Source organism: Arvicanthis niloticus, chromosome 4 (genome assembly GCF_011762505.2).
Source record: "Arvicanthis niloticus isolate mArvNil1 chromosome 4, mArvNil1.pat.X, whole genome shotgun sequence".
Classification (NCBI taxonomy): Eukaryota; Metazoa; Chordata; class Mammalia; order Rodentia; family Muridae; genus Arvicanthis; species Arvicanthis niloticus.
The window spans coordinates 100,505,387-100,517,621 of NC_047661.1; the positions used below are offsets into that span (position 1 = coordinate 100,505,387).

A 12,235-nucleotide genomic window follows, 5' to 3' on the forward strand; every position below is an offset into this window, starting at 1 on the left:
CTAATCTAATAAGTAAGTGTTTTTGAACAGCCTTTACAGAAATACTTCATTTTCAAATTAGTTTCATTCTTGCTGGTTTATTTTACAAAACTTTGAAGCTATTGTCAGTTGGCATTCTGCAAAAGTGTTTGCTTTTATAGTTATTTTTTTTATAAAACTTTATATTAATCGTCTGTTAACATTCCATAGAAGTATAACTTCTGACAAAGGAACCTGTACAAATACCTAGATGGTAGGAAAGCTTACTCACTGTATAGGCAGGATGGACTCCAGGCCCGCCACTCCTTCTGTATCTTAGTTGCTTTAAATTGGTCATAAAGACTTTATTAGCACTAATTTCTTAATACCTGTCAGTGATACCCACACCCCCCCCCCCATGTGAGATCAAATCATACCTACTAAGATAAGTCTTATCCTGGGGACAAGGGACAATAGAGAGTAGACTGCCAGATGGTTAGTCATCAACGTCTTCAGAGAACATTGTTCAGAACCCAGGGGGATGTGTCATTTGAAGTGAAGTTGTACTGGGCATGGTAGCACTTGGTTGTCATCCCAGCACTTGCGATGCTGAAGCAGGAGAGCTGTAAGTTTGAGTCTAGCACAGGCTTTATGGTAGCACCCTGTCTCAAATCAACAAGATATGTTTGCTTACACCAGTTTTTCCAAGAATAACTGAAAACCAAGTAACTATAGAGAAATGGTTCTTATGCAGGGTTACCTGACACTAGCTAAATGTCAATTAACTTGTATTCAATTCATAGGATTTGCTTCAGACACAGACATTGTGGTGTTTGACTGACAGTAGCCTTCTTAGACTTATATATTTTAATTCTTGGCCAGCAGCTGGTGAAATTGTTTGGAAAGGATTAGGAGGTGTGGTCTTGTTGGAGAAGATATGGGGTGAGACTTTGAGATTTCAAAAGCACAGGCCATTCCCGGTTAACTTTCTCTGCTTCATGCTTGTCAAATAAGATGTAAGCTTCAGTTACTGCTCCAGACCATGTCTGCTGCTGTGCTCCCTACCAGGATGGTCATGGACTTACCCTCTAAAACTATAGCCCTCCCAACCCCTTGCAATAAACTCTCCTTCCATAAGTTGGTCATGGTGTCTTATTATGGCAGTACAAAGCTAAGGCATGCATATTCCAGTTCACCATTGATATGTTTCAACACAGAGGTAAAGATGTAACTGGCCTGGCAAGGAAGAGGGTATTCCAAAGAGACATTGGTGACCCTTCCATTTAGTTCTCAGACTGCTGAAACAATGGAACACAGGGAATTGGAATTTGTCCAGCAATATCATGGTAGGAGAAGGAAAACTTGGTACCAGCCAGAGGTTGAACTTGTTTCCTGGAAGATTTCACACAGGTCTTGTCAGACTACGTTGCACGATGATAGTGAAATCCGAACAGTGATGGTTGAATAGTGGGCAGGGTCACACCATCCAGTGATCAGGACTTCTTCATTATGGGTGTGTCTCACCTAATCTGAGTTCAGACCCCATGGATGGACTTGGAGGTTGGCAAATTGTTGCTAGATTATTTTGTACCTCTTTCCAATGTGGTCATACTGAATAAACCTCTCTTATTTGTTTTTGGGTTTTGTTGTTGGTTTGGTTTGGTTTTGTACTATTACTTGTTTGTTTCATTGGCTTATTAAGGCTGGGTGTCCATGTTTCTCTCCTGGAGTCTCCTGTTCCTAAATTGTTTGCTCAAAGTGAGACAGATATTCCTTTCTGTGATGACCCAGCAGGGTCCTCTGTGCCCTTGTAGGAATCCTGTTTTCACAGGTGAGGCAGTCTACCACATTCCCCTTCACCTTCATGGCCAGGCTCAGACTCATGTGGCAGGCAGTCTTCTTAGATTTATTGTTATCCCAAGATGCTAGCTCAGATTCCAAATCTTTCTCAACCAAGTCACCTTCTGAGGCATTTGAGCACCAGCCGTACCCTCCTGCTTCTGTGTGCCCATATACCTGCCCTTCCATGGAGCCAAGGTGTTTTTCTAGCATCAAGCCCAAGAATGGACAGTAAGAGACTTCCAGATGATGGATCCATCTTTGATCAGCTTCCAGATTTGCTGACAGTTGGTGCTGGTGATTTCATTAATCTCATTGGAATTCAAACAGTAAGCAGGTCTTCATTTTGCCACACCTGAAGCAAAGCCCCCTCTGAAGCCTGAGAGTACTCTATGGTGGAGCTGCCGCAGCAGAAGAACCAATGCATTTTTTTTTAATGCCTTGATTTATAGTCTGCTTTGTTCTGTTACTGTAAAAACAATTTCCACATTGGAACAAAGAACCTGGGGTAACCCGGGGTCTCTTACTCCATGGCTATTCAAATCTAGCTCCAGAATAAACTATGACTTATGCCCTTTGAAGAGAGAGCGGTGTGTTTTTCATCAGGGTTCATAATATTTATTAATATGCCTTTTTTTCTTTCAGTATGGGAACTGAACTTAGGGTGACATGCAGACAGGAGACTGTTTGCAGACTAGAAGACTGTTCTACCCTGGGATGATCTTCCTGTCCTCATTAGTACAGATGATGTGTGAGCAAGCAGGGCATCTTCATGCTCTGTGGCTCCTCTGGCCCAAGACTTCAAGAAAAATGTAAATATTATTCTGTCCTCATGAGTAGACTTATGAGTTTTTGTAGCTGCCATTGTTGTTGTTGTTGTTACATTTATTTGTTGTGTGTGTTTGGATCTAAGAAGACAGCCACATGAATCAAAGCCTGACCCCAAAGGTGAAGGGGGATGTGGTAGACTGCCTCACTTGTAAAACAGGATTCCTACAAGGGCAGAGAGGACCTTGCTGAGTCATCATCCTGTGAGGTGGCATCAGGTCAGAAGACAATTCGTGGGAGTCAGTTATCTCCTTTCCCAGTGTAGAGCCTTAAAATCATCAGGCTTGGCCCAAAGTGCTTACTCACTGAGCTATCTAACAGACCCAAGGCATTTGGTGGATATAAACACAATGTATTACATGCTTAGAATAGAAAATACAATTAATGATGACTAAGTAGATCACCACCACCACCGCCATCATGACTGAAATGATGGAGATTTCAAAACCAATCCTAGGGGTACAAATGGAAACTTGTAAGCTCAAGTAGATAACTTTGGAGGCTGAAAACGCAGGAAGTTAAGCCAAGGCTGCTCCGCCTTCTGCCTTAGGAAACTGCTGTATCTTCACGGAGATTCTGTGAGGGGCAGAAGCAAAGCTGGCATTTCATCTGACGTGAGACTGCTTCCTAGTAGTTCATCAATTGTTTCTAGCGGCTACAAGATTGTTTCATGGAGTTTCTATAGTAACAGGGCTAAGCAGGCTATAAATCAAGGCATTAAAAAACTACACTGATTCTTTTGCTGCTGCAGCCCCACTCTTGAGTACTCCCAGGCTTCAAGTGTTCTTTCTGACATCTCATCTGAACAGATCCTAATGGCACAGGCACACAGAGCCTGTACTAAAACTCATCTGGGTCCACACAGCATGCAAAACCAACCACCGCTGCTTGTCCCCTTCACTTGTGTCACATTTCTCTTTGACCCTACATTAGGCATGATAATTACTAAAACCCTGGAAATCTAACCTTGCTCATCCCCCTTTAAGGCTGAAGATGCAGAATCATTCTGCTAAATGAGCCATTCCCAGGAGTATCAATATCTCCCATGCAAAGTCTAACTAGCCAGGATGAGAGCAACACTCTACGACAGAGGGGCTATGCTCTGGAACAGAAGTCTCCATCTCCATCGTATACAAACCAGCTCCTTCCCTCAAGTTGACAGAGGATTCACTTGCAGAATCAGAGTTGGGGCCAGATCTGAGTAGTCATGCAGGATTTTTTGACCGTCCTAAATTGTTTATTGGATATGAATTTTTACAAATATCACATGCATTAGCGGTAATGGTGGTGCTGGAGAGTATTATGCCCTCTCCAGGCTGCACAGTGAGGTCCAATAGTGTGGTAGAACTTGTGTCCCTTTCCAAGGCCACAGCTCTTTCGTCCAGCAGATGTCAGTCAGCTCACGCATCTTTCTGTCCTTGTGGACTGGTTTGGTGTCAGGATTTCTTCTGATAACTTTATGGAATGAATCAATTAAGATAACCTCAAAAATTTTATATATGGAATCTTCACCAACCCAGTAGAAATTCAGGATTCTCAAAGCCCCACAGTGGCACCCAGCTCTCTCCTCAGAAACAGACTGAAGGCTTCAGGCAAATTTCAGCTGGTTAATACCATGGTGGTGCACCCTTAGGAACTGGGCATTTGCAACCACCATGGCGGACACGAATCCTGTAAATTACGTAACCTTGCTTAGCCTCCTAACTCAGTCTCCGAACTTTATCAGGCCGGGTGGGGCGGGGAGCCCTATGCAGTGCAGAGAGCTGGCGGTACTGCCAGCAGCGGGCCCTCAGAAGAAAGCGCATCACATCAGACCGCTTCTTCCTCCATAGCTCCTGGATGTATTTGTATGCACCCACCTTGGCTCACCTGATGGCTGCCGCCAAAGGAAAGGACTCATGCAGGATACTTACACCAGTTCTTCCTCAACTTAAGTCTGAAGCTCATACCAGTAGCTTGAAGATGAAATTGATGGGCCCTGTTCTTCCCAATGTGTTTTGATTAAATCACCTCTCTATGGGCTTTTAAAAAAATCACTCCTAGTCTCTCTAATTGTACTGGAATGAGTGACTGAGAATGGCCTGTTGGGGTTCCTGGAGCCTGGACATTTTATCCTAAAACCCTGGTTATACAAATACACTAAATTAATATCTAGGAGCAATTTGGGTGAGCCGAAACTGTGTGCCAACCCTTTCCATCCCCTGCAATCACCTTAGGGAGATGTTTGATCCCATTCTTAGTCGGAGAAGCAATGTAGGCAAGACTAGGTGACTAACGACAAGCAACGTAACTTCAAAGAGGCAGAAGGAGGATGCGATTGGGGCTCAAAGTCCACACTCTTTATCACTGTACGAGCACAGCATCAGGGGCTGACTGCCTGGCACGGGAGGAAGAGCACATCTTCTGTGACTTGTCAGCCACAAATAGCAATTACAGTTCACAGAACACCCATACCATCTTTCTTGCCTTTAGACGAATGCTTTAATTTTGGGATTTAAGAGAATAGTTATATATGTCTTCTGCCATCTATAGGAAGAGTTGGAGGGCTGGCAGGATGGCTCTGCATATAAAAGCATTTGCCATACAAGCCTGACAACCTGAGTTCAATTTGTAGTTCCCATGGTGGAAGGAGAGAACAGACTCCCAAATGTTGACCTCTGACCTTCACACACTCCATCACACACACACACTATAATAATGATAATAAAATAAGATTTCTAAAGAAAGAGTTGGAGCTCCTGGACACCTAATTAGAAGTTTTTCTCATGAGTGATCTTCACTTATGTATCTGTGCTTTGTTCTGCACCCACATCTTCTTCTTCCAAGTCACTCTCACAAATCCCAGCTTCACAGAAATCCACCATCAGGAGTTTTGTTATCTCTCACACAGGGGAGGGCTAAGGTGAGTATTTTATTGTTCAGATAATCAGAGTGTTTGCTAAAATCTGCTAGTCTCAGCACAGGCCTTTGTGTTCTTAGCTTCTCTGAGTAAGACTGAGATATAGACCGCTCATAATCACCAATCATATTTGAGCCAGTTAATCATTCATTTGTCAAAAGGTTTCTGCGGAGTTTGTTTGGCTTATTCTCAAGTGGCCATACTAACCCTCTTTAGAAACAAATCCATTTAAAAAATAGAGCTACATATCTATGCATATACACAGACACACACACCCTTCTTCACTAACAATATAACTATCATTTAGTTTTTAACTAAAAAAGGAATTTTAAAAGTTTCAGTGGCCACCAGCTACAACTGCATCATTTGGAAGAGTTGTTTTTCAGGACAACTCCATGGTAGAATCCAGCCGCACACAGCAGAGCTTCCTGGTGTCTGGCTTTCCAGGTCGGGAACAACTGGGCTAGGAAGGAAGACGCTCTCTCAGGCCACCAGCTATGCTCTGCCCTGATCTAGCGTAAGGAACACACATGTCTGAGTGCGAGCTGACTTGATGGGGCGAGCTCTCCCACAAGTCTGCTTCGGGGAGACAGAGATGTACATTGTAAGAAAGGAAGTTTCAAACGGTACAAATATATACCTGCTGAATTAATTACACTATGAGACATTTATATAAAATACTATACAGACATTAAAATTATTTATAAACAGTCCCACCGAAGTAGTTTATTTTAACATTCACTTATTCTGTGTGTATGTCTATGTACATATGTGTGTGCGCTCCTGCTCCTGGGCTGTGTGCATCACGTGTGTGTGTGGGGGGGGGGGTCAGATGACAAACTGTGTCCAGCCTTTACATGAGTCCTTGGGCGATGAGCTCAGGCTGTGTGGCTTGGATGGCAAGCACATTTACCCACTGAGCTACTTCCTGGGCCCTAAGTCGTCGTACTGCTAAATGGGAAAAAGAGATTTCAGCACACTACATACAGATTGAAAACCCTTATTAAAAAGGGTGTGACTGCATTACATGATGCTGATAAAAGTGGCTCTCAGGATAGAGACAACCAGTTCTCTCGACCTAGCTGCTCTTACTTTTCTATATGTTCTGGCTTTGCTGAGAAAGGCCTCTCTCTGATGGTTTTGTGATCAAGAGAGGTGGAAAACACAAAAAGAGTATTCTGGAAAGGATTTCAGGAGACATTAGACGGGCTCCCCATCCACACAGCCCATCGAGCTGAGCGGCATGGAGAGGCAAGCTTATAGATGGTGTGGCAAGCTCACGTCCTTGCGCACTGCACCTGTGGCAGCCCTTGTGACAGGTGTCCTGTGTGAGCTCCAGAGAGAGGCTGTGAGTTGGTCATTGATTCCAGCACACGTGCCCTTTCTCCTTGTGCACTTTGGTCACTGCTGCTGCTGATTCACTTGCCCATGGCCTCCTAAAAGATAATTAGCTTCAGATTAAGAAATGTTTATTTTTAGATGACTTGAGTTGGCAGCATGATCTTCTATAACAGATGACAGAGTCTACAGGAGTCAGTGGCAAAATAAATTTTAGAATCAGGCTTTTCTGTTTTCCCCATGCCTCATAAAGCTTCTCAAAATGTTATCTTTTAAGACACGTAGAATTGTTATTTGGTTCCATGCCATGAAGCTCCATATAGCAAGAATATCAGGCCTATAGTAATGTGTTGACATTTCAAACAGCCGTGAAGAACCCTGTAAGATGTACATTCCTGCAAATTCAAAATATGGTTGTTTTTTTTTTTTTTTTTTTTAAAGCTGGAGCCCCTAGGTCATTAAATTAACTAGGAAAAAATATTGTGATTTGAACAACATGATTTTTCCAATCCACATTTCTTAACACCTGAGATTAACACAACAAATATAAACGAGAAAAAAAAATCTTTTCTACATTAGAAGCAAGGCTTAATAAAGACAGGCTTATTCAATGTAAGAGAGGAATAAAATTCACAGGAGAAGCTGCAAATTAATACAATAATTATATGAATATGATAAAGGAAGGCAAAATACTCTTCAAAGAATGCCTTAGGGTAATTTTTAATTAAGGATGCATAAGACCTTTGCAATTGTAGAAACAGATTAAACTTGAAGAAATGAAGAATAAGTTTCAGTTTGGACCTGTACCGGGCCCTGGGGGAGTGTGATAACGGGCCCAAACAATGCTGTTGGGAAAGACAGGCCTTGTTACATGTGAAAATTCCCCATGTTTTCTTCCTTGGTGGCTCCTGTTATCCTAATAAAGCAGCCCTTCCACAACTGTAGACAATTACCTTTAATTTGGAAAAACTCAAATCTGAACTCACAATTTCTCTCATGTGATTTGGGAGGTTTTGAGGAAGGTGTTAAAATGTATTCAGTAAATATATGAGTGGTTTTTGAATTACCAGTTTCCTTCTTTACAGCGTGTTTGTTAGACATTGACACCAAGAGGGAGCTTATTCTCACTGTTCCACTTGTTAGTAGCAGGAGGCTTCTGAGATCAGTGCTGTTCTTTGAACAGGTTGGCCTTCTGAACAAATGTGGTCTTTAAAAAGCAGTGGGGACTCATCTAAAAAAAAAAAAAAGTCTTCAAACAGATAATTAAGAAGACAGCATGATATGAAACCTAATTCTATTCAGTGTGTGTATCTATTTTGATAGTGTATGAGCCATGCTTTTTGGTAATTGTGGCTCCAGAGTTTATATGCCAGGGGCTACGACAACCTCTCGGACTATTATTAAACTTACCATAAGGTTATATGGAGTAATCACTAGCTCTGCAATGGTCTGTGATGTTTTTAGGGGAACAGCTGTGGGACTTCTTTGGCTAATGACTCCATAGATTTAACTCACTCCTGGCACTGGAGGTTTTACTTGGTGGTGTAAGACATCTAGCTGGGCATTGCCTTTCATATTATATGGTGATTCCACATAAATGTCTTTTGTATGTGTATATATTTTATGAAGCATTTACAGTAGTAGGTTTTGATATGGCTTTTCACAAGGTCTTGAGCATTTTCCCTCCCTATGTTCCCTACTTTACCCTGCCCTCCCTCTTCCCCACTTCCTCTTCCTATTCCTATTAGCTCTGTTTCTTTACAACACTATACTCTATTTCCCCTTCTCTAGAAAATGCCCCACCCCTGCCCCAGCCCTTGATCCTTTACTAGCTTCCTAACCTCTGCAGTCATTCAGATTAAAATACACATATCTAAAGCTTAATGGGTAAGATCAACATATAAGAGAAAACATGCAATACTTGTCTTTTGGGGTCTGTGTTACATTACTCAGAAAGACCATCTCCAACTCTGCCCATGTATCTGCAAATTTTTTATTTCATCTTAATAATTGAGTAATACTCCATTGTATAAATGTACCATGAAATCCTAGGTAGAAGCAGAATCATAAAATTATCCTTTGTGGGACAGCAACACCCAGCCCAAACAGGGGTGTAACTGGGACCCTCTGGGACCCAGGAATTCACTCCTGGCCAGGGCACTGGTTCCTTCAGGTCTGTGCCCAAGCACTGAGCAGATCTTGGGCTCCAGCTTTAGCCCCAGCAGCAACATCCACCCCAAACAGTTCTGACACAACCATCACTAGGAAAGACAGGCTCCAGTCAGAGACAGGGCAGGTAGCACTAAGGAGATGCAGATGGCGAAAGGCAAATGCAAGAACATAAGCATCAGCAACCCAGGGTACTTGGCATCATCAGAACCTAGTTCTCCCACAATAGAAAGTCCTGAATTCCCCATCTCACCAGGAAAGCAAGATTCAGATTTAAAATCACTTCTAATGATGATGATAGAGGACTTTAAGAAGGACATAAATAATACTCTCAAATAAGTTGAGGAGAACACAGGTAAACAGATAGAAGCCTTTAAAGAGGAAACACAAAAATCCCTTAAAGAATTACAAGAGAACACAACCAAACTGGTGAAGGAATTGAACAAAACCATCCAGGACATAAAAATGGAAGTAGAAACAATAAAGGAATCACAAAAGGAAACTACCCTGGAGATAGAAAACCTAGGAAAGAAATCAGGAGTCATAGACACAAGCATCACCAACAGAATACAAGAGACAGAAGAGAGAATCTCAGGGGCAGAAGATATTATAGAAAATATTGACACAACTGTCAAAGAAAATGCAAACTGCAAAAAGCTCCTAACCCAAAACATCCAGGAAATCCAGGACACAATGAGAAGACCAAACCTAAGGATAATAGGTATAGAAGAGAGCAAAGATTCCCAACTTAAAGGGCCAATAAATATCTTCAACAAAATTATAGAAGAAAACTTCCCTAACCTAAAGAACAAGATGCCCATCAACATACAAGAAGCCTACAAAACACCAAATAGACTAGACCAGAAAAGAAATACCTCCCTTCACATAATAATCAAAACACCAAATGCACAAAACAAAGAAAGAATATTAAATGCAGTAAGGGAAAAAGGCCAAGTAACATATAAAGGCAGACCTATCAGAATTACACCAGACTTCTCACCAGATACTATAAAAGCCAGAAGATCCTGGACAGATGTCATACAGACTCTAAGAGAACACAAATGCCAGTCCAGGCTACTATACCTAGTAAAACTCTCAATTACCATAGATGGAGAAACCAAGATATTCCATGACAAAAACAAATTTACACAATATCTTTCCACAAACCCAGCACTACAAAGGATAATCGAGGGAAAACTCCAATACAAGGAGGGAAATTATACCCTAGAAAGAGCAAGAAAGTAATCTTCCAACAAATCCAAAAGAAGATAGCCACACAAACAATGCCATCCCTAATAACAAAAACAACAGGAAGCAACAATCTCCTTTCCTTAATATCTCTTAACATCAATGGATTCAATTCCCCAATAAAAAGACATAGACTAACAGACTGGATACACAAACAGGACCCAGCGTTTTGCTGTATACAGGAAACCCACCTCAGTGACAAAAAAACAGACACTACCCTAGAGTAAAAGGCTGGAAAACAATTTTTTCAAGCAAATGGCCCTAAGAAACAAGCTGGACTAGCCATTCTAATATCAAATAAAATTGACTTTCAACGTAAAGCTATCAAAAAGGGTAAGGAAGGACATTTCATACTTGTCAAAGGAAAAGTCAACCATCATGAACTCTCAATTCTGAACATCTACGTGCCAAATGCAAGAGCACCCACTTTCATAAAAGAAACCTTACTAAAACTCAAAGCACACATTGCACCTCATACAATAATAGTGGGAGACTTCAATACCCCACTCTCAGCAATGGACAGATCATGGAAACAGAAACTAAACAGAGATACAGTGAAACTAACAGAAGTTATGAACCAAATGGATTTAACTGATACCTATAGAACATTTCATCCTAAAACAAAAGAATATACCTCTTTCTCAGCACCTCATGGAACCTTCTCCAAAATAGACCATATAATTGGTCACAAAACAGGCCTCAACAGATACAAGAAAACTGAAATAATCCCATGCATCCTATCAGATCACCATGGACTAAGGCTAGTCTTCAATAATGACAAAAACAATGAAAAGCCCACATTCACGTGGAAACTGAACAACACTCTACTCAATAATAATGTGGTCAGGGAAGAAATAAAGAAAGAAATTAAAGACTTTTTAGAATTTAGTGAAATTGAAGACACATAATAACAAAACTTATGGGACACGATGAGAGCAGTACTAAGAGGAAAACTCATAGCTCTACATGCTTACAAAAAGAAACTGGAGAAAGCATACACTAGCAGCTTGACAACACACCTGAAAGCTCTAGAACAAAAAGAAGCAAACACACCAAAAAGGAGTAGATGGCAGGAAATAATCAAACTCAGGGATGAAATCAACCAAGTATAAACAAAAAGAACTATACCAAAAATCAATAAAACCAGGAGCTGGTTCTTTGAGAAAATCAACAAGATAGGTAAACCCTTAGACAGACTAACCAGAGATCACAGAGACAGTATCCAAATTAATAAAATCAGAACTGAAAAGGGTAACATAACAGAATCTGAGGGAATTAAAAAAAAAATCATCAGATCCTACTACAAAAGCCTATACTCAACAAAACTGGAAAATCTGGATGAAGTGGACAATTTTCTAGACAAATACCAGGTACCAAAATTAATTCAGGAGCAGATAAACCATCTAAACAGTCCCATAAACCCAAAAGAAATAGAAGCAGTCATTAAAAGTATTACCACCAAAAAAAAAAGTCCAGGACCAGACAGTTTTAGTGCAGAGTTCTATCAGACCTTCAAAGAAGACCTAATACCAATTCTCTATAAACTGTTCCACAAAATAGAAACAGAAGGAACACTACCCAGTTCATTCTATGAAGCCACAATTATGCTCATACCTAAACCACACAAAGACCCAACAAAGAAAGAGAACTTCAGACCAATCTCCCTTACAAATATTGATGCAAAAATACTCAATAAAATTCTCACAGGCCGAATCCAAGAACGCATCAAAACAAATATCCATCATGATCAAGTAGGCTTTATCCCAGGAATGCAGGAATGGTTCAATATAGGGAAATACATCAATGTAATCCACTATAAAAACAAACTCAAAGAAAAAAACCACATGATCATCTCACTAGATGCCGAGAAAGCATTTGACAAAATTCAACATCTCTTCATGTTAAAAGTCTTGGAAAGATCAGGAATTCAAGGCCCATACCCAAACATAGTAAAAG

The 12,235-nt window shown here is 40.9% G+C and overlaps 1 long non-coding RNA gene and 1 pseudogene across 3 annotated transcripts in view; both read right to left on the reverse strand.

Annotated features, from left to right (window-relative positions):
• Positions 1-374: 374 nt before the first annotated feature.
• On the reverse strand, positions 375-5,489 carry LOC117707427 (large ribosomal subunit protein eL15 pseudogene; annotated as a pseudogene).
• Positions 5,490-6,221: 732 nt separating this feature from the next.
• The window catches only part of LOC143442125 (uncharacterized), a 37,601-nt gene continuing 31,587 nt past the window's right edge, over positions 6,222-12,235 (reverse strand). The window contains exons 3-4 of one of the 3 annotated variants that reach the window (XR_013110106.1): positions 7,930-8,093; positions 6,222-6,960 (exon numbers count right to left, since the gene is read on the reverse strand). This is a non-coding gene — a long non-coding RNA (uncharacterized LOC143442125). Of the gene's footprint in view, positions 6,961-6,983; positions 7,258-7,929; positions 8,094-12,235 lie in introns of those variants that run through there. The other 2 variants (XR_013110108.1, XR_013110107.1) reach the window with 2 other exon arrangements.